Source organism: Papaver somniferum, chromosome 4, assembly GCF_003573695.1.
Source record: "Papaver somniferum cultivar HN1 chromosome 4, ASM357369v1, whole genome shotgun sequence".
In the NCBI taxonomy this organism is placed as follows: Eukaryota; Viridiplantae; Streptophyta; class Magnoliopsida; order Ranunculales; family Papaveraceae; genus Papaver; species Papaver somniferum.
The window spans coordinates 35161861-35184907 of record NC_039361.1 but is presented as its reverse complement, the minus strand read 5'-3'; the positions used below and the strand labels follow the sequence as shown (position 1 = coordinate 35184907).

The 23047-nt window shown below is 36.7% G+C and overlaps 1 pseudogene; it reads left to right on the top strand.

The window, feature by feature from the left end:
* Nucleotides 1-17655, top strand: LOC113272327 (annotated as a pseudogene).
* The last annotated feature ends 5392 nt before the right edge of the window (nt 17656-23047 follow it).

The following is a 23047-nucleotide window of genomic DNA, read 5'->3' as shown; positions in this document are numbered from 1 at the left end:
ATGACCAAAAACAATAAAAAGACTTTAAATCAAATTAGAAATAGGAAAAAAAGATCCCTCTTCAGATTTTTATCTTCCTCTTCACCTTCAGCACCACCACCACCACTTGACAGCACTCTTACCCCACAACCTCCACAAAAGGATGAAGATGATGTGCTGCTACTAAGACAAGGTCCTGATTTACAAACAAGATTTAAAAGATTTTGTAAAGTTGCATCACCTTACTGGTTTTCAGATGATAAAGTTGGAGCATGGTTACATCTTGCTTCTGTTTTTGCTCTTACTTTGGCTACTACCGGCATTAGTGTTGGATTCAATTTCCTTAGTCGCGACTTCTCCAATGCCCTGGAAAATAAGAATCAAGAACAATTCACAAAGAAACTAATGTATTATTTGGATGCATTTGCCGGAGGAATTCCGGTCGTTGTATTGGCAGATTACGCTAAGGAAACGCTTGCGTTGAGATGGAGATCTTGGATGACAAGCCATTATATGGACCGCTATCTTAAGAATCAAACCTTCTACAAGATTCAGTCCCAGTCTATGATTGATAATCCAGACCAACGGATCGTAAACGATATAAGTTCTTTTACAGGAACGACGCATTCTTTTTCTTTGACACTCTTTAGTACCGTTGTAGACTTGGTATCATTTAGTAACATCCTTGTAGTTGTAAGAAATCTTACAACCACACTCCACTATAATTGATGCAATCTTTAGGTGATCATTATGAATTCTGTTTTATTAATTAAAGATTAGGAATGTTTACAAGAATGATTCAAATATTACAACAATTCTACTTGAAACCTAAGCTTACTTTCTCTCTCTTCCTATTTCCTTTCCCAAGACTTGTCCTAGAATCTTCTCAGATACAATGACTCTCTCCTTTATATAGGATTTTACATAGTGGATGACAGCTAAGAATCCCATTATTTTCGGGATCACTATGCGACATATTCGCTCATATACAATCGCTCATCTTCGCATAGCATAGTTCTTCGCATGATTCTTCACACTTTACTCGTGACTTTGCTGACATCATCTGGTGCGTCATCTCAACTTTTCTGTGTGCGACGCCCTTCGCTTAGGTTGTATTCTTTACTTCGCGTAGTTATTAACGTGTGCGATATTTAACTCCTACATTTACCTCTTCTCATGTTGCTTATTCTTCAGAGTGAGCGATATGAGAAATTCTCCTCTTGTAATTCGCACATGCTTATATTTTTTCATTTTACTTTGCTGACAATTTTCCCAATCTTAAGCTCTCCTCATGTACGCGTGTCCTTTTTACCACTCATCTTTCGACACGTGCTTTTTAACCGTACGTTTTTATCCGTTCATTTCTTCGCATTAATGAGAATAAATCTTGAAAAACGGGTCGCTCTTTCCTGTATATTCTCTTCTACCTTTCTCCTTTTATTTCTTTTCATTCTTCTTCACCTTCTCTGCAATTTTATACTCTTCATTCCCATTCTTCAATGGCTCCTGCTGGTAAAAAGATGGAAATCGAATTTAACAGAGTGAAAACTGACTTCAATCAGAGGGGTTATGAACTCTCTCTTCCACCTTTATGTAATTTCGCATCCAAACTTAATCTTGATCTAATCAAATCTGAGCAATGGAATAACCGAAAAATCATCATTTCGTTAGGTCAACTTCAACTTTTACCAATTCCCTTATATAATCATGAAATTCCTCTTTTTTATAGAATTCTTGCTGATGAAAGATTCGCACGAGGAATATTTCAGTTGAGTGGTGATGCTATCAGGATACCATTAGAGTATGCTCGTCGCGCAACTAGTCTTGGAAATTCTTATCCTGACGAAGTGCGAAAAGAGGATCATCGTGATAAACTTATATATTCTGCTGAGTATACTCTTGATAATTTCTTTAAGAATTATTACATCGCTATTATGAAAAGTAACGTGACTAAGTGGGTTGTTCGCATAAGGATAGATGGTATCGCTGAAGATGAAACAATTACGCGAGACGTTGATTGGAATTCAAACTCTAATCGTGCTGCTCGCAGATCCAATGATTCTAGTTGGCTTAATTGCCCTGTCATCTTGGAAGGGTCCTTTGTATCTGGTAGAGCTTCGGATGGTTCTGGCAATCCTCTGCCTGAAGATTTTCCTCTTTACCAACCTTGGGAATTTAAATTATTCGAAAATGAGGAAAACAAATAGCGGTATGTGATCCTCTTAGTTCAATTTGTAAATTCTTGTAACTTTCCTTCTTATATCTTATTTCTTCTCTTTCGCAGGATGCCAAAAAGGTCAGTACTTCGCGCAAAATATCATCTTCGCAGAATAAGGAAGTAAGAAACACACTTTCTATTTTTAACAATATTGTTGCCTCTGTTTCTTATCTTGATTATTCGCGTAGGTGAATCCTTTGAACGACAAAACTTTAGGCATAAGCAAGAGAACTCCTAAGAAACGCGCGTCAAAATCCGAATCCAAGAAAACTTCGTTAAAAGATGATGTCTCTAGAAAGCGTGCGAGGTATGATTCTTCTTCAAGTTCAGAATCTTCAGATAGAGATACTTTTGTTTCTGAGGAAGAGGTATCGATTGATTCGTATCGAAAGAAGTTGTCTGATCTTTTTTCTGGAGGTGCTCTTGCTACTCTTGGGGGTGATGAAACGGATCGCGCCTTCAAGATGGTCTCAAGTATCTGTACTGCTTCTGATTGGGGTGATCGATCTCTTCGTGGAGCTGCCTCTGCGATAAACTCAGATTTTCAATTTGCAATGAATGGCTTGGTAATATTCTACAACATTTGCCTTTTATCTTTTCCTTATTATTTCTTCTTTTTCTTATAATGCTTCTTTTACATTTCACAGAGTGCTCGCATATCTTATGCGATTTCTTTAGAAAATGAAAGAAAGCTTCGCAAGTTGCAAGATGAAAACGCCACACTGAAACAGGAGAAATCTATTCTTTCGAATGCGAATGTGAATCTTACAGGCGAGAATACGAAACTTAGAAAAGAGAATTTAACTAATTCTCAATTGGTTCTCCGAACTCGAGAAAAAACAAAGAACTCATTGGTATGCAATTTATATTTTCTTACTCATTTTCTTTTATGCGATCGTTCGCACTTCTTACTTAGCTATCTTCGCAGACCTGTATGACCTTTCAGATGAAGCGGCTAATCTTCCCGATGCTGAAACTCTTTTATAACACCTCAATTCCTCTTTAAATAATTATCCTACTCGTGGATTTGAAAACCTCACTTAGAAGAGTTAAGATTAAAATATACCACTCTTAGAGAACGCCATAAAAGTGCATTATCCACTGCCACTAATTTTAAACGACGTTTTTATGAAGAGAGAGAAGCAATTCAAGTATTTGAGGCGAAGAAGAACAAACTTATTATTGAAAAAGATGAGATCACTCTTAGGGGTGCGGAAACACTAGAACAATTTCAAGAATCCCTTATTGAGGTTAAGATAGAACGTGATTCAGCTTGTCGTGAGAGGGACATTCTTATTGAGGAAAGAAATTTAATTCGATCTCAACTCCTTATAGAAAGTGAAGCTGAGTTTAACTGGGCTGCTAGAGTTCTGAACGATGCTAGAAATAATCTAGGTGTAAATATTAGCCTTCACACTAAACATTCTACACTTGTCGCAGATATTATTTCCAATCATGAAGGTCATTTATTGTTCTTTGATCTTCATTTATATTCTTTAGGAATAATTGTCTGTTATCTTAACTCTTTTGTTGATGCTTCACAGAGAAAGAGAAGGAATATCAAAAGATAGTAGCAGATCTAGAAACTAACTTGGCTGCTAAAGAAGAAGAATCATCTGCTCGTAACTCAAAGTATCATCAATTAAAGGAAAATTGGTTTAATTTAGTCCAAAACAATAGTAACGATGCTAATCGTTCTTGTGAGGATGCTGTTAAAAGAGTTTGTCTCGAGAATGGTATTCCTTTGTCGAAATACAACTTTCCAGCGATTCCTGAAAATGTACCCATTCCTGATATCCAAGTTACTGATGGAGAAGAAGATTCTGAAGAAGAAATTAGTGATTCTGAGACTGAGCGAAATGAGGGAGATGAAAATTGACTGCTTCTTCTTGTTGTGATAATTCTTGTAAATTCTTGTAAATTCAGTTATCTTTTTAATATGATTCTTCTTTTCTTCGCTTCATATTTATGACTTCTTCATATGCATATAAGACTATCAAAATGGGGCAAAGAACACTTCTTTTGCATTCCCATTCTTGCCTCTTGTTATTTGGCAGATCTTGATAGACCAAATATGATTGGTATCCTTTATCATGAACTTCTCTTGGTGCGAGCATATTTTAAATGTTATGAATAATTTCTTTTCTTGTATTATCTATGAGGTCTTATTTTTGCCTTCCTATGTAAAGGTCTTATGTTGCCTCTGTTTATATGCGACGAAATCGCAGGAAGTCTTTGTATTTTAGTACATCGACCCATTGATCTCGTCTTATCTTTTTCGCTTGTATTATTTCCTCTTCAGGTTTGTCACATAAATATCACAAGTCTTAATACTCCCATGAGTAAAAGCCTTATAATATTTACGTCTTTTGACACAATTCAGCTCCCTAATGGAGGGTGTTGTCCTTATCTTCCCCTCTGATTTCCCCTTCAAGGAAGCTTACCTCTATTGGGTTAAGATTATGGCTCTTCCCATCCGGTTTTTCAACAACCAATTGATTTCGCAATCTCGCATACACTACCTATAGGGTTTATGGCAGCAAGATCGCACCCTAAGTGGGTTATCTTCGGACCGAGTGCATCATAGTCAGGACTTGTCAAGAGTGGCAAGGTACGCTCCATACATCCCGGGCACTATTGACTCAACCGTGTACCTCGGCGCCCTGATCGAGTTTCTTCACTCCTTGGGAGAGCCTTTCTTACCTTAGGCTCTCAATCTAAGATTTCTATCTTAGACTGAAATTTTAAGGTATCTCTCCCGGATGGGCATTATCGTTTAATTCTCACCCCAAATCTCCACAACTCAAGTTCCGGGGTCGGTGTAACCTTCCCTTGAGTCATGCCTTCTAGGTCTTTCCGATTATGACGTGTGATAGGTCTTACTATATTGCCTCTTGTATATGAGCGAACTAGGGTGCACGCCACATTCGGATTCCTAGCCAATCTGATAACAAATATCATTTTTTGTAGCCTTTTATAAAGGTCTTATTATAAAGATTTCTCTTTTTGTTTTCTTATTATGGATTTACCATATGAAACTAAAGTTTCTCATTCCAATCTTTTAACTCATACATAAATGCTTTTATTGAATTTTCTTAAGTTCGCATATGTTTTTCAGAATATTCATTCACATAACCATTCAATCGGTATTGTGCGAAAGTCATTGTGCCCTTCACCTTTTGATATTTTGCCTCTACACTTTTTCTTTCCATAGAAATTGTGTTGCTAATCTTGATTAAAATTTTATTTACATAAGAATTTATTCCAGCACCTCGCATCATTGTTTCCCCAACTTTGTGCACCGCATCAAACATCAACCATTGATCTCTCTGCTCTTCGACTATCTGCTGCATCTTTTTTGAAATTTCTTCGCTTGAATTCTCTTGCTTCGCATTTGTCAACATCAATTTCTTAGCAATTTTTACTTTCAATTGTATCTCCTCTTATAATTTCAACACCCTAAGGTAGAGGAAACTTGATGCATTGATGAAATGTTGATGCAACAGCTAATATTCCATGCAGCCATGGTCTTCCAATGAGAGCATTAAAGGGCGACTCGACATCCACTACACAAAATGTGATATCTGTTGGTAAATTTTTTAAAAGAATTCGCATAGTCACTTCTCCCTTTGGTTTATTTGCAGAACCATTAAAGCCATATATTTTGTATGTTGAAGGGACTAACTCATCATCTCTTCCACCCATGGTTTTATATGTATGATAAAACAGCATATCCACAGAATTTCCAGTATCTATAAGTATTCTATTTATCGCCCAGGTGTTTCTCTCATTTTCTTCCTCATCTTCTTCCGATGGCTTCAGATTAATTCTCAATCGCACCACCAATGGACATTCATGTGATTCTCCTCCTCCTGGTGTTTCATCTGCGCTGAACGAGATTTTCTGCTTTTTCCATTCTTTCAAGGGTGATATTTTTGCCAGGTTAAGAATTTCCCTTCCTTTAGAATCTCTCGCATATACTCGACTTAAGACATTATCATGAAAATTTTCTATGTTTCTGAACGAGTGTATGATCGAGTTACAATATTAATTCTTTGCCTTCGCACCCACTTCAATAACAAATGTACTCCTTTCCTTCTCCTTTGCATATGTATTTCCTTGAGGTGGAGGTGGTGGTGGTGGTAAATTCCTTGGCTGTTTTAGTAAGATATGGTCCAGCTTTCCTTTCTCAATCATTCGCAATATAATCTTCCTCACATTTCTACAGTTGCCTGTTGTGTGACCATGGAATCTATGATAGACACAAAATTCTTTACTCCTTCTTCCTGGTGGTGGCTCTTCGCCTACATTATTTGGTTCTGGAATATCATCCATTAGGAGAGCAGCTTCCCATACTTTATCCACTGTAGTGTTCAACTTCGACAAATTTATCTGTTCCCATACTATTCTTCCAGCTTTCTTGTTATAATGTGTTTGATGTCCTGCAGAACTTCCTGGTTGAACTGTATCAACACCTCCATAATTTTGAAGTTGCTTGTCTTTGTACTCTTTATTAAACTCTACTTGATCTGCACTGCCCATAGCCACTAACTTTTGTTCCATCTCTGCATTATTCCTTCCTTGAGTTCCCTGCGATGTACTCGCAACAACATTTGTCAACCTCGGAAGTAGACTTGTATTTCCACCTTTCAAATCAGATACTGCAACTGGGTAAGATTCCATATCTCTTTGCTTTTCCTCAAGTGCTATGTATTCTTCTTGAAATTCGCGCAGCTCCGACATTGTTATTGTATCCTTTATTCTGAAGATTTGGGTATATAATAAATCTGTTGCGAAGAGAGCATTAATGAATGCAAGAATAAGATGTCGCTCATCCACCCGTCTTCCCATTTCACTACACATTATTCTCCAACGAGTCGTTAGATGACGCAAACTCTCAGTTGTTCTTCTGTGAAGTACGAATGCAGTCTCAATCCCTGGTCTTGATAGATTATTACTTATGTATTGCCCCAAAAAGACATTTTGTAGATGATGAAATGAACCAATGAATTCTACAAGTAGGCCTTCAAACCATTTCAAAGCTTCTCCTGCTAGACTTGCAGCAAAATATTTGCACATGACTGCATCATAATTTTCCCACTGCAATAAACATCTAGAATAAGCTTTTACATGTTGTATCGCACATGCGCTTCCATCAAATATACTTGTAAATGCCGGTAAACTGCACTTAGATGGAATCGATTCTCTTTGAATTTCTTTTGTAAATGGAGTTTTTCCAGCTTCCTCCACTGCTTCCTCTAGTTGTCTTCTTCCATCAGTTCTCTTTGTAGTCATCATTTCTCTTAATTCTGCCATCTCCTTAAGAATTTCTTCGCTTAATGATTGATCCAAATCTTCTCGCATGAGTATTTTTAATCTTGCTTGTCTCAATCTATTCTCATGATTGTTTTGGCGTATTGCCTCTTGTATCTCCTGTTGTTCAGTTTTCTATCTTCTTCGCCTACGCCTTTCAGTATTTGCTTCAATTTGTACTCTATCATGTTTTTCTTCATTGCCCGTGTGATCATATCGATGTCTTGATATTTCTATTTCTTGTGGTGTAACTCGACCTTGATCATCTATGCGATGATGCTCGCGTCCCCTTACTCGATTATCAATATGACGCAATCCGCCTTGTAATTCTCTTTCTTCTAATTCTTCCCTTCTTCTATGTCTATCTCTTGCACGTGCAATCTTCGTTCGCGCTCATATTCATCTCTCAACATTTCTATACCATATAATATCATTTTTCCTTGCCTTGGATCCTCTTCTTCCCTTTCACAATTAGTATTTGCACGACGAAGAAGTTCGCGTGGGTGTTCATATCGATTAGTTGCTGAGTCAATTACACGTCTCCTTTCCCTTTGATCTTCCAAATTTTCATCTTCTTGCGAGTTTTCTTCAATGACTTCCATATGTTGCCTTTGCCTATCATTTCTTCGATTAGATTGGATCTGTCGGGAGGAACTCCTACTGGATCCTGACCTTGAGCGTGTAACACTTCTTGACCTTTGTTCTTGTAATCTAATATTCTCTTCTCGTAAATCATTATTTTGACGGATTAAATTCGCACTCTTCTTATTCTCTCTTTCTTTCAATTAGTAATCTTTGTCTAAGCTCTGCAATCGTCATATTTCCTTCACTCGTTGTAACTGGTTCTTCGTTCCCAATTCTCTGTCCTTCCTCTGTGGAATTCGTCATCACAGTATGGAAACTCACTCTATCATAATCTATATCATTATTCTATCCTTGTTCTCGCTGCGATCCAATTGGAATTACAGTTATTTGATGTTCTTCCATTCTTTCCCCTTGTTGCTCAAGATTTGTAATTCGTCTTCGTTCAGCAAGTCTGTGACTTCTTCTAGTTGTCATTCCTTGTTCAACAACAGACTCGATCCTTACCATTTCTAAATTTTTAGATCTCACTTTTTTCCTTAAAATCTATGATATACTATCAGGAATTATCATCCATCCCTGTTTCTAGCGCCAAAAATGTAGTTGTAAGAAATCTTACAACCACACTCCACTATAACTGATTCAATCTCTAGGTGATCATTATGAATTCTTGTTTTATTAATTAAAGATTATGAATGTTTACAAGAATGATTCAAGTATTACAACAATTCTACTTGAAACCTAAGCTTACTTTCTCTCTCTTCCTATTTCCTTTCCCAAGACTTTTCCTAGAATCTTCTCAGATACAATGACTCTCTCTTTTAAATAGAATTTTACATAGTGGATGACAGCTAAGAATCCCATTATTTTCGGGATCAATATGCAACATATTCGCTCATATACAATCGCTCATCTTCGCATAGCATACTGATAGGCACATTTTGGTGTCTTATATAATCTCAATTGTATATATTATTAGTGCTCGATTTTATATTTATTATGGGTTTTTATGTCCCTGTAGGTATTTTTGGAGAAATAAGCTTTTGCGGTGAAATTGGCTAAAAAAGTGGTTTTTTGCGCTCGTGGGAGAAAATTACTATATGGACTCTCACTTTGGATAAGGGGTAACCTAATTACTAAGGGGTGACCCATTTCCAGGCATCTGCTAAAGGGAGACCGGAACTGGATAGGGGGAGGTCATCTTCAAAATTCAAAACAGAAATTGGCGGGAAGAATTGGCTGCAGCGACAACAGTTTTGGAGTTGAATTCTTAGCTAGTTCTGAGGAGATTAAACAGGTGTATTTGGTACCTACGGACTCTAGAAGACATAACAGGCCTAATGCAGTCGTCTAGACCCATCCAATTGGGCTGGTTAAGTCGGAATAATTGATCAAAGTCCCAACAGGATACAGTTTCTTTGTTTAGGGTTTGGGATTGGTCAGAGAGATTTATGGGATATTCTTGCGTGGATATATACCAATTCAGTTCATTCCAAGTCAGAGAATAGTTTGGATACGAGAGAATAGCCAACAGAACCACGTGAATCAACATGAAAGTGATTTTTCTCCAAACTGCCCGAGAAGAATAATGAGATTATTCTCGGATTTGATCAAGTTTCTAGGGAGTTGGATAGCTATAAATAGATGTGTTTTCATCATAGAAGGGTTAGAAAACCTTAGGAGAGAGTTTAGAGGTCTGCAGAGAAGGGAGAATCGAGTTACATAGAGTTACATTGCTGCTGCTGCTGCTCGAGGAGGAAGAAGAAGACGAAGAACAGACTAGCTAAGACAGTCGTTCTTCAACAGTCTTAAAAGTGGAACCCAATGTCGTTGTTTTACAGCACTTGAGTTGTATCGTTGATTTTCAGCCCTTTCCCCTTTGTAACAGTGGCGCTGTAACACCACTACAGCGTTGCAAATTCCTGTTTCATCTTATATTCATCAATAAAAACATCTATTTTAGCCATGAATTTATCTTGTGAGTGTGTTTTTGGGATGAGGAGCTAAACCCATTAGCCAAGACGACGGAGGAAGCCATTGACACAAAATTTAATTATTTAATTATTTGCATGAATTGAATTTGAATTATTAGTTTTTATTGAATAATTGTGAATTAACTTGATGAAGCATGCTGGGTTTTAATAACTTTTGATGTTTTATACTTTTTGATTACAATTATTACTTCAAAAACATATTTAAGGAAAATATTAGAATTGATTTTAAAAATAGAATTGCATAAAAACTATTTAGAGTTTACTATTTATTTGGTCAATGGTGGAATCCTAGTCTTGGTAATTTTCTCTAAACTTGAATTATTTTATTCATTTTCCTTTTTAAATTAAATCTAAAAAAAAAATTGTTTTCTTCACAAGTCTGAAAAGACCCTTTTTACCACTATTACAATCACTATTTGAAAATACATAAATTTTTGGCGCCGCCGACGCGGATTTGTGTTTAGGTAGCATTTTTTTTTTTAGATTTTTTTTATTTATTTTTTATTATTATTTTTATTTTTTCCTCTTTACGTTTCTTAGGGTGTGTCTTTGATTTGCAGGTTTGAAGTTGGATACTAAGGACTTGGAAAAAAGCTTAAAGCTAAAAGAGAAGAAAAAGAAGACAATTTTTGTTTTAGGATTTAGTTTTATTATTTTTTTTTAGAATTGTATTAGGAAATATTTTGTAATTTACTTTTTCTTTTGCACTTTATTTTTGGACTTTTGGACTATGAACTTTGGACATTTTTTATTTTATTTTTTTTAAACCCTACGGAAGGGTGGTTTAAATATAACTGTGTGCAGGGAAGGACGGTGATTACAATATCACCTCGGCCCCTCGGGTTCGTACATGACATAGGAGTTGTGGCCCGATTCGACTTCAACGGTTCATCCCCCGTCTGGTACGGGAGGTAAGCTTTCGAAACACCCGCGAATCCCCTGTTAGAGGGTTTACTGTATTCCTTAAGGTGATTCAATTGATTGAGGACGAATTTGGACTGTTTTAAATTCCTAGTAAAGGGCAAGGTCTGTCCAATACAAGATAAGGGTTCGGATTTCATCACCGCTCCCTTCTTTCCCGCCTTAGGAAAACGAAACCTAACGTGAACCCAAGCTTAAAACTTGACTAGAACGAGACCGATAGGGTTTCGCGCTTATCAGGAAATCTTTTCGAAGGATATTGGTTACTTTCTTAAGCACACCTCGAAGTTCATGATGGTTTCTGTGAGTTGAATGCATGACTGCGCCGCCTTGTGATAGCGGTGAGGCCTTGGGTATCAAAGCTCCACTGAGCTTCCCTCGCCTCAATTCAACTTACTTTGACTCGGATTGATTCCAGAGGGGTTTGCTTAAATTGTAACGAATTCCCCTTCGAGAGGTAGAAGCAAGTCTAGAAACAATCTAAGTGAAGCCATCATGCTTTTTGTTTTCTAGAAATCTTTAGGTTTGTTTTGGTGGAGTCGAGTCGGCCTTGTTTGTGGTTGTGTAGAATTCCCTTGCAATTAAGAATGTCGAACTGGTATAATAGAAGCCAATACAATGAGTATCGACCTGAAGTTGAATATGAACATCATCAATTTTATGACCATGGTGAGAATAGTAGTTGGGAACGCCAACCTTTTCAAGGTTATGGTTCATACCATGGTGAGCCCAATTACTATCAACACGCGAATTTGTCTTACGAGCAAACATCTTATAATTCCTCTCCTCTAGATGAGGCGCGTAGGCTAATTGAGTCATCACGTCGTAGGTTACTTGAGTCAACATATGAGTCAACTGAGATAAATGACTTAGTTATGGACGAAAGAATCGCAACTAATAGTGAATCTTCGATACATGATACCATCAGGAAATCTTGTGAGTGGATTGAGAAGCGTTTGTTAGAGGCGCAGGATGCTCGATATAGTGATTCCGATAAAACCCTTGAGAATAGTTATTTCCATAATCAGGATGATGAGGTTAGAATTGATAACACTACTTTAGATGAGGTTCAACCTTTTTCATGTTATTATAATAACGATTGTGATGAGGATAGTGCTGATGAAGAATCAGAAACATGTGGGAATAGTGATCAGGAATTTCTTACCCCAATTGAGCCTTATAATGATTATATTATTTCTGGTTCAGATCCTAATAATTTTAACAATTATTCACGTATTCAAAAGGACAAGGATTTGACTAGAAATATCCCCGTTTTAGACGATGTAGTATGTCCTGTTTACGAATCCGATAAAGGTTTAGAGGAACCGGTTTATCTTGAGACTACTGTTTTTGAGTCGAACGATTTAGAAACTGTAATTGATGATGGTTTCGAGGAACGGTTTTACCCTGAGAATACTGTTTCAGAGTCGTACGATTTAGAAACAATAGTCTTAGATGAACTCGTAGAGATTAATGAGGATGAACCTGACTTAGAAGAATCAATTTCCCATTTTCAGGAATCTGATGACCTAGGAATTTGGGAGATTGTGACTAGTCTAACTAGATACACTGAAAACTCTAAGTTTGGGGGTGATTATCATTCTCCATATGCTTTAACTCTTAGAAAGGTCCCTCACTTGGGACTTGACATCAATGCCTCAACCATCTTACAAGATTATCTTCATACTCGCTCTCCCGAACCTCATAATGTCCAAGAAGAAGTTCAGTCGTTAGAAACCCATCCTCTGGTAGATGTGGTTAGCCCAGGCAATAACACCAAGTTTAAATTTATTTTCCCACCAAATAGTTTTCTTCCAAATGTGGGAACGTTTGTATTTAAAATGAGTCGAATATTAAGTTCTGAGACTAAGCCTAAGTACTTTAGGTTAATATAATCGACACATTTTCCTAAGAATGACCACTACTCTCACTGTGGTCAATTATGTAAGTCAAACCTGATTGACTTAGAGGATCCTCAGTTATTTAGGTTATTATTTTGTGATTTTAAGTTCTTATTTGAGTTTTTCCAGACTCTACGACCTAATAATTTGGATCCAACCTATAAGGAAATGCATCCGAGGAAAATATTCTATTTAGACCCTTTCATAGAACCTGAACCTGAAACGCAAATAACGATAGTTATCAGGAAACTAGGTAAGGGCATGCTAGTATTGTTCATTTCTTTGGTTCACTGCAGTTTCCTTTTGTCAGCTCTTTTTGGTTTTAAAGACCCGCAGTTATTTCATCTGTTACTTTATGGTTCGAGTTGACTAATCTTTTCCTAAGTCTGGCTGAAGACTTTAAACTTAACACTTCTTGGGAGGTAACCCAACATTCATGCGACACGGTAATATCTTTCCTTATCTCTTTTGCTTCAAATGGTAACCGTTTCTCCTTGTTCATGCTTTTAATTTCATCTTTAAAACATTGAGGACAATGTTAGATTTAAGTTTGGGGGTATGGGAGAAACTTTTTAGTTGCAGTATGAATAAATAAACTCCAGAGCCTAGAAATTTATGCCTATTAAGGATGGCACTAACCAATCTAAGTGGATGGAAGCATTTTGATTGTAGGAGTTGAGGAACCAATCTGATTAGATGACAACATCTAGAAGAGTCTATTCATAAAAGCACAGAGCTCAGGTGTTAGAAATAACATGATAGTTTCACCATATCTCGTTGAGTCCTTTTCACTTCTATTTTTATTTTATTTTGTTTTTAAACTATGTTTCTCTAAGTGATTAGGTGGGGCTCACGATTCAAGTTGTTACCAATACTAGAGTGATTGAGATACAAAAAAAAAAAATTATTATGAAAAAAGAAAAATGGTAGTTACCAAAAATTTGAAAAAACAAAATTATTATGAAAAAAAAAACAAATGAGACCAGACCATTTGACCAAAATGAATAAATTAAATAAAGTCGACCACTGGTACCCTTGTATATGCCAGTAGTGTTGACCTAGAGTTAGGTTATCGACCACTGGTTCCCTTGTATATGCCAGTGTGTTGATATTAGTCAGACTAATATCTCAATCCATTAGGATAGGTTCATTTTGGCGGAGGCCTTCAGATAGATATGGGAAATGCCGTTCACTTAGTAAACATCAAAACCATATACGTTTTCCTATATCCATCTCTTAATCTATCCATGTGATTAGTTTTGACTCTGGATATTGATGTCCATAGTGCGACTATCTGAGTAGAGCTCTGTCACTTTATATGAATTTTAGTATGCTTGAGTGCAAACTGGTGTACATCAATTGGAATTTCGCATCAGGGTACTTCCTCCTGTAGTCAATAAGTATGCCAACTAAGGAGATTCTTTAGTGCTTTCCAAGGTTCTGCGTAGATAGCTAGGGTTTGGAGTATAAATGTTTTGTGGGTATATCTCTAGTAAGCCCTCCCGAGACTATAACTCGGCCACTAGGGACACCTAGGGGTTTAAAGGCTTATTGCATACGCTAAATGCAACCAATGATGCCTGCGACAGTGAGTTAGGATTTTATTTTCTATTTGATTTGCTCGAGGACTAGCAAATAATAAGTTTGGGGGTATTTGATAGGAACATTTTTGTGTCTTATATAATCTCAATTATATATATTATTAGTGCTCGATTTTATATTTATTATGGCTTTTTATGTCCCTGTAGGTATTTTTGGAGAAATAAGCTTTTGCGGCGAAATTGGCTAAAAAAGTGGTTTTTTGCTCTCGTGGGAGAAAATTACTATATGAACTCTCACTTTGGATAAGGGGTAACCTAATTACTAAGGGGTGACCCATTTCCAGGCATCTTCTAAAGGGAGACCGGAACTGGATAGGGGGAGGTCATCTTCAAAATTCAAAACAGAAATTGGCGGGAAGAATTGGCTGCAACGACAACAGTTTTGGAGTTGAATTCTTAGCGAGTTCTGAGGAGATTAAACGGGTGTATTTGGTACCTACGGACTCTAGAAGACATAACAAGCCTAATGCAATCGTCTAGACCCATCCAATTGGGCTGGATAAGTCGGAATAATTGATCAAAGTCCCAACAAGATACTGTTTCTTTGTTTAGGGTTTGGGATTGGTCAGAGAGATTTATGGGATATTCTTTCGTGGATATATACCAATTCAGTTCATTCCAAGTCAGAGAATAGTTTGGATACGAGAGAATAGCCAACAGAACCACGTGAATCAACAGGAAAGTGATTTTTCTCCAAACTGCCCGAGAAGAATAATGAGATTATTCTCGGATTTGATCAAGTTTCTAGGGAGTTGGATAGATATAAATAGCTGTGTTTTCATCATAGAAGGGTTAGAAAACCTTAGGAGAGAGTTTAGAGGTCTGCAGAGAAGGGAGAATCGAGTTACAGAGAGTTACAGTGCTGCTGCTCGAGGAGGAGGAAGAAGACGAAGAACAGACTAGCTAAGACAGTCGTTCTTCAACAGTCTTAAAAGTGGAACCCAGTGTCGTTGTTTTACAGCACTTGAGTTGTATCGTTGATTTTCAGCCCTTTCCCCTTTGTAACAGTGGCGCTGTAACACCATTACAGCGTTTCAAATTCCTGTTTCATCTTATATTCATCAATAAAAACACCTATTTTAGCCATGAATTTATCTTGTGAGTGTGTTTTTGGGATGAGGAGCTAAACCCATTAGCCGAGACGACGGAGGAAGCCATTGACACAAAATTTATTGGTATAATTCTAATTTTTCTATTTATTTGCAATATTATTATTTAATTATTTGCATGAATTGAATTTGAATTATTAGTTTTTATTGAATAATTGTGAATTTACTTGATGAAGCATGCTGGGTTTTAATAACTTTTGATGTTTTATACTTTTTGATTACAATTATTAATTCAAAAACATATTTGAGGCAAATATTAGAATTGATTTTAAAGATAGAATTGCATAAAAACTATTTAGAGTTTACTATTTATTTGGTCAATGGTGGAATCCTAGTCTTGGTAATTTTCTCTAAACTTGAATTATTTTATTTATTTTCCTTTTTAAATTAAATCTAAAAAAAATTTGTTTTCTTCACAAGTCTGAAAAGACCCTTTTTACCACTATTACAATCACTATTTGAAAATACATCACATACTTCTTCGCATGATTCTTCACACTTTACTCGTGACTTTGCTGACATCATCTGATGCGTCATCTCAACTTTGCTGTGTGTGACGCCCTTCGCTTAGATTGTATTCTTTACTTCGCGTGGTTATTAACGTGTGCGAAATTTAACTCCTACAATCCTCTTACGTATCTATCCTCCACTGTTTGTTGTACTTATTGTGTACTCGATTGGAGGAACAACAATCAGTATCTTTCTTGGCAGGGGGCTTGTAAACTTGAATTTTCTTCAAAAGAAAAAAGAAGCAGATTTTCGATATAAACTTGTACGTGTGCGGGAAAATGCTGAGTCCATTGCTTTCTATGGTGGCGAGAAGAATGAAATTCAGCTTCTGCTGCAGCGATGCAGAAGTGCTTTCGAAAACTTGAGGCAACTGTTGATATCTTCTCGAAATCTAGAGTTCTTCACCAGTGGTTACAACTACTTAATTCAGATTCTTCCTGCCGCGGTTGTAGAACCTATGTATTTTTCGGGAAAAAATGAGTTTGGCGTCATCAGTCAGTCTGCATCAGCTTTTAATCATATACTTGGCGATTTTTCTCTTATTATATACCAATTTGAGGCTATCAGTGACTTTTCCGCTGTCATTGACCGTCTAGGAGAGTTTGATGATGTCCTTGATGGCAACTCTCAATCTTATTCGGATTCCATGCAAGATATCACCATTGCATACACTGATGCTTCCTCAGTGCTGCAGTCTAATGGGATGGTTTCAGATAAGTGTATGCTGGCTGTTAAGAATCTGAAGCTAGAAACACCAAAAAGCAAAACTACTCTTATCAGGAATTTATCACTGGAGATGAACGACAAGGATCACTTACTGATCACAGGACCCAGTGGGTGCGGAAAGACGTCACTGTTAAGAGCCATGGCTGGCCTTTGGAGTACTGGGGAGGGGAAAATTACGTTCTACATCAGAGATAGAGAAAATCCACAAATGGCTCCCTCTCCAGATATGGTTCATGCTGAAATACTTACTGAACGATACAAACGCAGAAGAGCTGGGGGAATATTTTTCCTCCCTCAAAGACCTTATATGGTTTTGGGAACCTTCGTCAGCAACTGCTTTATCCTACATGGAGTGAAAGCACGAATCGGCTGACGGAAAGTACGCCCACAGATGACGAACTTGTCCAGGTGCTAGAAGATGGTCGTCTGGATTATGTATTATCTCGTTTTAAAGGACTTGATTCTACATACGAATGGTCTATCGTACTTTCGCTTGGTGAGCAGCAATGCCTTGCATTTGCACGGTTACTGCTTTCAAAGCCGAAACTGGTAATGCTGGATGAATCCACCAGTGCTTTAGATGAAGATAATGAGGCTCATTTATACAAGCAAATCAAAGCTGCAGGAATAACTTACGTCAGTGTCGGATACCGGAGAACGCTTTACGATTTTCACTGCAGAGTCTTACATATATCCAAGATGGACGCTGGCTCAAATTCCGATGGTAGCCGAAGAAATTGGTTACTCAAACCCATAACCAATCAAGACAGTAGTACATGTCCAGTTGCGCCTGTTAGTTAGAACAAAAAGGGAACCTAGATTCTGTAATCAAAGCTGCAAACCTTGATATGATTCTGTCTCTTAAAAGTGTCTTCACCAGCCATGAAAAGGGAACCTTTTCTTCTTCTTTTTTGCCAGTCAACAATTTTATTACTAGCAACAATGAATTACAAAGAGAATAAGAAAGAGTGGGTCAAAGCAACCCAAAAAGAAAACGATAATAGCTAATGCCTTGTCCCTCAATGCAATCGAGAAGATCAGGCCGATGTGACCATAATAGCTAATGCCTTGTCCCTCAATTCAATCGAGACTAATACAAGGGAATCTTGCGAGTCAGGAAAGACAAGAAATAACGGACAGACTAATCCAATGTGACGATATCCAAATCCAGAAGCTCAAAACGAGCCACAAGCTCTCACTTGTCATCAGGTTTCTCTGATTTCAGTTCTCTAGTTCATTGATCACAAGTGTGTTGCACAACTTTCACAACTAGAACTTTATAACTAAGCATTATAGAAGTAAAACCGCTAAATAATCAGACTTAAGGCATGGACAAGAGATTCCAACATCTCCTTCCTTTATGCAATGAACACGAATTCACAAATTCTTTTTATAGAGTGCACATATGTACCTGTCTACGCATATGCCAAGGCCTCCACCTACTTCCACAAACTACAATGAAAACCATAAAGTTTATAACAAAAACAACACAACTCAACAGGTATGACACCTTCTTAGATGGCAGAAACGCGCATAAACTATTTGGATCCTTGTCCCCTACAGTACACCGAACGGCACTCATCTCTACGGATGCACGTGATGCAATGCAAACACATCTCTTATAGCATGTTTAATTCAAGTAATTGAATTCTGGATATCTAACTCCTTTAAAATCCTAAGCTCATTAGGCTCCACGTTGAACGGTGACCGTCACCCTCTCACAGAACTCGCCAGTGTAGTCCTCCCTTAAGAAAAAGAAGTTGCTCCATTTCATTTTTCCTCAAAGGAGAGAAAAAAGAGGAATTCCCACACAAATTTCGGGCGCAAAACATAAAACAAAAAAAAAACCCATACCAAACCCTTTTCTGTTCCGCTCATAAAACATTAAAAATAAAAAACGAACCCTAAAAACAAACCCTAGGATATGCTTTCTTCATGGAGATGATGATACAAAGAAAAGAAAAGCAACTAGTCAGGGGACAAAGGCAATCTAGGGTTAGGGTTTTGGTTTTCTCCCATTAGTGTTGCTTCTCTTGCTGTAATTACTGTACGATTGAATCTATGAACGCTGTTAATTTTTTGGTTTTTGATGTATTATCGGGAAAAAATCTTACTGAATCGGTCACGTATTAACAGATTTTGGGAATAACAGCAGGGGAAGTAGACGGAGCGAGAGATGGTTTCGTCTCCATCTCTGATAGGTTTCTATGGAAATTCTTACCGATTGAAAAGAAAAACAGGTGTATCAAAAAAGGGATGACTAGGTTTGTTCTCTTAATCTTTAGCAACCAAAAGATGATGATTTAATTATGACTGATGAAATCTCCTTTTGATAGTATTTTTTTCCAGGTTTTTAACAGGGTCGATGTAAAATCCAAAAGATGTGCATCTTTTAGGGTTGTTGTAATCGGATTCTTGCGCCGAAACGCTAAAGTATTAAAAGTTCTTAGTTTTTTTTTGTTTGAAGTTCTAATCAAGGTAAAATCAATCAATCTCTTCCTTCAATTTCTGATTTGAAATCGAATTTGATAGAGAAAAACATGTATAAAATAATCTAGGGTTAGGGTTTTGGTTTTCTCCCATTAGTGTTGCTTCTCTTGCTGTAATTACTGTACGATTGAATCTATGAACGCTGTTAATTTTTTTCTTTTTGATGTATCATCGGGAAAAAATCTTGCTTCAGCTGTGAGCTTGGTCTTTCGTGTTTGAAGAACTGAGAAGAGGAGAATGGAGCTTGCTGGATCTTGCTTTGGTGAATGGGTGAATTGCAGTTAGGTTGAGTTGGAATCAGTGGTGGTTGGAAAGATGTTGTTGGTGTTGCTACCAGAGCATACTAATTGATAATCTCCAAATTTACAGAACGAGAGGTTGCGGCCATTGAATCTGGTGTTGAGCTGAGATTAAGACTAGAAATTTCTTTTATTCTAATCTTATGTAAACTCTCAGCCTCTCAGGGGTAGTGTCAGATATATGTATTGTTTCCAGTATTGTAGCAAGTCCTCTTTCTCGATGCTAAGTTCCCTTTTTGTTGTGCAGTTGAGATTCCCTTAGCCCCACGGATGGATTGTTTCAATATGAATATTACAACAGAGATCATAAGTCCTTTGACATGAGGTTTACAAACATTTGTCGGGACAAAGAGGTGTACAACTTCTTTGATATTATATCCTGCGTCTCTTTATAATATCTTTTGTGATTGCCAATGAAGCGTAATACTTATAACTTTTGTGATTGCCAATGAAGCGTAATACTTATTAAACTTCACTATTTTCAGGGTAGTTTTAAGTCAATGTTGTATTATCAGTTTGTTGCCTAATAATTAAAGTGACATTGGTTCATATGCTCCATTTTTTGTTGGAAATAGTGTGGTGGCTCAAGAACATGGTACCTTAAAGTTTTTGCATTCTTAATATTCGATATTTTTTTGGTCTTGGCAAATCTCTCGATCTTGGAGTTTCTTTAGTATATAAGGATTTCATATATTCCCTGAAGTTGGTTGGTTGTTCAATTGCAATTGTTTCAGCAGTGCATAATCTTTTACTAATTCTAACTCAGATTTTACATAATTACAACATTACACAAGAAAATTATAGAGATAAGAGACTGAGAAACACCAGACTCTGACATATTCAAGACGACATTCTCTGACAACCAATCCCAATCTCAGAGATTGGGAAACACCATTTCCAATCTCAGACTTTACCTGAGATTGTGAAAATTATAGGTACCTTTCAGTACCGACCATGTATTTATCTAGCAAGACGACATTCTCTGACAACCAATTTTGAAGTTAATTGTGGTTTTGATCGAAGTGGTTGCTTTATCCTGAGGTACCCATATGCCTTGAAATGCTTATTGCAGAATAGATTCACGCATATTAGTTAGTATTCCATCTTTGGCTCCTTTACTTTGCTTATTTTTTATATCATCGATTCATTATCATTTTATATATAGCATCCACTCCACTCTTGAATTAAATGTGACAGTTGTATCACGAATTGGCTGCTGATTTATTTTCCATGTAGAATATTTTGTATCAATGATTTCCATCATAGTTTATGTGTTTGGTGCTGATATAAGTCATACCATGGATGTGTTTATATCTTTTATTTCCAAAATGTCTTGAGTTGGTGATGTGGTTGAATGTTAATGGAAGATGGAGTCGAATGTCATTGTTCTGGAGTACAGGAAGAATTTTTTTTTGGTTGTTGACGCAATTTGGTGATAGAGTAGGCAAAGTCTCAACCTTTAATAGTGTCTGCCTTATTATCCTTCGTTTATAGTGTGCTAACTTACTAACACTTTCTTGGTTCCATAAGAATATGCAGTGCCTTTATCATATCTTTAAAAACTGCTTTTATTTCTCTTCATGTGTGCATGTAGTAAAGCCGGTTCTCCCTACTAAGTTCGATTCGTGTAAAATTTTTCCGGGCTATAATGGTATTGGCTAGCAAAACAATTCGCTTCAATTGGCATGCTTACGTAAGCAACAAAACCTCAGGTATGGTATTGAAAATTAGGACTGTGAGTTTAAATTAGCATCTTCATAAATAACTGTACTTATACTGCAGTTAAATAAAAAGGACGTTATGTGGTTTTGTGTTATGTGCTTACTGAATCCAAGACTTAGATTTAGTGATGCATTTTTGTGGAGTGTGAGAATTAACTTCATAAATTAGTGATTCTGTAACCTTTAAGGTCAAATACCATTCTTTGGACTGATGCAATATTAGTTTAAATTCAAGTCAACTTCATGGTGAATTTAAATGGTTGGTGATCACTTTTGGATCACAATTACAAATATATAGTTCCAATATCATTTTGCAGGTGTGGTGATTTTGGCAGGAAATAAAATGCTAAAGATGGCTTTATCACATGCTACAATATTACTAAAGCATTAAGTTTAACAAAAAGTTTTACTAAAGAATGTATTGGAATTTTCATGGCACTAGGAGTTTAGTTGTGGTCATTAACTGAACTGACGCGGTCGAGAAACGTCTGAGTGAATGTCAAACAAATCCACTCAGTTTTTATGCTACATTTTTTTTTGAGGACATGATTAAGAAAGTGTCTTTAGGCCTTTTGGGTTAATGTTCACAATACATGAAAAGAAAGATCAGTAGCCCATGGAGTGTTATTCATGGATACATCTGGCATAAAACACAGGCCTACTTGAAAATATCAATCAATGAGTGAGATCATAATCTCAGCAGGGGTCTTGGGAAGTCCTCAATTAGTCAATTATTGTTGCTGAGTGGTGTTTGACCAACAAATCATTTGCGATCCCTCAAACGAACCTGAAAGCTTATTTGGTTAAGAGTAAAGTTTGTATCTTTGATAATCTGACTTTGTATTTTTGATAATCTGATTTTCGTTTCTAAGATACTTTAACAAAATTTAATAAGCATATATTGTGGTCATTGATCCTTTTGGTTTTTGTTTGTTTGTTCATGCCTTTGTGGTGTATCCGTTTTGTTTGCTTAGAGATTTGGAGTTTATTATGGTTGTCTAACTAATATATGTCGAATTTTAGGTGATTGATGATGTTGTTATGAGTTCTTATCATCTTCAAGTTTACAGACTCTGATTACTTGATACTAGATTGCAGCATTACTCTCTCCGTGAGAAATGAACTTAATAAAATGTTTTGCATATTGGAGGTACCACCTATGCTAAGGAAGAAGGCAGATGTCAGGAAAAGGGAAAAGGAATAGCAGCGACACCATTACAGGTTGCTAATGGTTCATTTTGCTCCCGTCTTCTTTGTTTTAGCTTTCCATTTTGAACATTACATATCAAATACTATCTCAGGTAACAATCTTTTCTTTAAATTCTTTTTCTTCTATATTGATTACTTGCTATCTTAGCTCAAATGGAAGATCACATGGTTTTCAACCATGTAGATGTGCAGTTCGACTCCCACATATGGTATTCTTATTTGAGTAGGCTAAAATATTACATGATTCCGGCGTCATATATATCATTTTTGGTCACGTAATGATCTGGCAGTCACGTAGTGTATCGAGCGTTCTATTGTTCAGATCTACATAACGAGCCTTGGCCAAGAAATTAAGGGTAGCAATTTTATGTTTTTGTATGGTTGAAATGTCTTAGCTAATAATTAGTTAATCATCACTAATTTGCCTACATGTTTTATTGTATAACAACAAAAGTGTTAAAATCATGATACATG